The 2,533-nt window shown below is 35.3% G+C and overlaps 1 non-coding gene across 1 annotated transcript; it reads right to left on the bottom strand.

The window, feature by feature from the left end:
* Positions 1-2,080: 2,080 nt before the first annotated feature.
* Positions 2,081-2,187, bottom strand: LOC132282708 (small nucleolar RNA R71). Its single transcript, XR_009471829.1, has one exon. It is a non-coding gene; the product is annotated as a small nucleolar RNA R71 (small nucleolar RNA).
* Positions 2,188-2,533: the final 346 nt, after the last annotated feature.

Here is a 2,533-nt window from a genome sequence, read left to right as displayed (position 1 = left end):
TCATGTTGTCTTATGTGTTATTGATGAAAAAACAAGCTATACACTTGAATTCCTTATAAATTGATTCTTGTGATGTCTATGCATGTGGTTAATTAGTTGTAATCGTGTTCAAATTGATGGAAAATTACTTCTATTTGATGGATGGCACTACATGTCTAGGTTAATTTATTGTCTAATTAGTTTTAAATTCATGTTTAATTACTTTAATTTAAGATTAATTAATTTAATTGCAATTCAATTATTAGATAAGTAGACCATCCATACTTATGTTTGAATTCTATACTTTTTGTCACAATTGCATTATCTTCTAGATTAATGTAAGCTAGAATTGCAACTTGAATTGATGGACCATTCTTTGAATTGGTGAATTGCACTACACTTAGTTTATTTGTCATTAGGTATGCAATTCAAGCTTGAAATTGATGCTTCATACTTTTCTTTACAAGTATTAGCTACATTAGAATTACATTTAATTATTTCCCCAATTAGTTGAAAGTGAGTGAGTTAGGGAATGTGCTTAGTGGTGAATCCTACACCCTAAGTCTCTTTCCAATCTTTTATACTCTACTCTTTATTTGCAATATTAAGTTTAAAATTAGTCTAATCACAAAACCAAACCTTTTTAGCAATCACATAAGCACTAAAGTAGAATTCAATTCTGAAAAACCTATAATTGTTTAGATCTCTTGGGACGATCCCTGCTCACTTCATACTCCATAGTATAAGTGTTTAGTGGTTTTATAAATTTTAAAATATGGTGTCCACTTAACATTATTTCTAAACCTAAAGTGTTGTGCATTATTTTATGCACACGCTCGGTCGCACCATAGTTTTGGCGCCGTTGCTGGAGATCTAACGGTTTTAAAGAATTGAATTAGACATTAGTTCTTTGTTGATTGTTTACTTTTAAATCATTTTAATTTCTTTTTTTATTTTCCCATTTGATTTGTTAATTAGGTACTTGAAGGAAAATGGAGCAAACACTGGACTTGTAAGCAATTAAATTTTTTTTTGAAGTTGCTTAAGGACCATTTGTAAGTTTCTCTTTAATTTTTGTGCTTAATTATTTACTATCTTACATGCTTTGGACAGCCCAATTGGAGGCTTAAATTGAATTGTTTTATTTTTAAATCCAAGCATACCTTCTTGTAGAAGGCATCGGCCCGTGTGGAGGCATTTATTTGTTTTAAGTGCATTGATATTATTGATGAGTTTGGGAACATCGTATGTGGAGGTTGAAAAATTGAAGTGTTGGTGTGTTGACTTATTCTAGTGCATGCATGGTCGTAGATCACTTAATCGTCCTCTTGCTCCTATAAATCAAAATCTCGAAGTTTCCCTTCGGCGTTTAAGAGGTGGTACTAGGAATAGTCATCCTAATCTTCTAAATTTTGATTTTCCATCACCTTTAATGGAAGACCCAATAGATCCAATTGAAGATCCCATTGTAGATCTTGGTCATGTGGATCATAACGGTGTGCACCACCCACCACAAGTTCATATTGTGGATCCTCAAGGTGTGCATCCACCCTTGGGAATGCCACGACCAATCAATCCTGTGGTGCAACAACCTAATCTAGGGATGCCAAGGCCAAATGTTATTCCCCCAATTGGTGAGCAACAACAACAATATGTTCAAATGGCATACCTTCAACAAGGTCAAATGGCATATCATCAGCAAGGTCAAATGCCATATCTTCCACTCAATCCTTTCAATCCTCCAATGGTCCTTAGGGATCGTTACACTCCAAATCAATATAATGCACCCACTTGCATTCAATTGCCAAATTTTCGCGCTCATCATTATGAGATTAAGGCTTCCACCATTAACATGTGCCCCCTTTTCTATTGGTTAAGCAATGAAGAGCCTTATAAACATTTAGATGAGTTCTTGGAAGTTTGTTCCACCGTGAAAATCATGGATGTTCCAGAAGAAGTCCTTAAAATGAAGCTTTTCCCTTTCACTCTTCGGGATAAGGCTAAATATTGGTTTAACAACTTGCGGCCAAATACAATCACCTCTTGGGCACAATTGCAACAAGAGTTTCTAAAGAAGTATTCCCCTGGAAGTCGAACCGATACCATGAGAACTTCCATTCGTGAATTTAAACAACAAGAAGGAGAACCCCTTCATGAAGCATGGGAACGTTTAAATGACTTGCTACGGAAGTGTCCACATCATGACATTTCTAAGTGGCAATTAGTTCAATGTTTCTTTTCAAGTTTATCCGATGCCAATAAGGGCATTGTTGATGCTTCTTGTGGCAAAAGCTACATAGAAAGAAATGAAGATGAAATTTGGCTTGTTTTCGAAAAAATGAGTGAAAACTCAATGTATAGATCTTCATCTTCTAGGGGTGGGCACTTAGCAAATATGGGAGGCAAGAAAGCTCTAAATCAAATAGACTCTTCCATGGAAATTGCCGCCGAGGTCAAAAATCTTACTCAAAGGTTTGATACATTCCTTTTGAATCAAGGACCGGCAATTCAGTCTTATCCTCATCATTCCAATGAAATGTGCATGACTTGTTCT

This window comes from Cornus florida, unplaced genomic scaffold, assembly GCF_030987335.1.
Source record: "Cornus florida cultivar Cherokee Brave unplaced genomic scaffold, ASM3098733v1 CherokeeBrave_3.0.0_Hap2_Chr01, whole genome shotgun sequence".
Classification (NCBI taxonomy): domain Eukaryota; kingdom Viridiplantae; phylum Streptophyta; class Magnoliopsida; order Cornales; family Cornaceae; genus Cornus; species Cornus florida.
The sequence above is the reverse complement of the archived record's forward strand: the minus strand, read 5'-3'. Positions and strand labels throughout refer to the sequence as shown.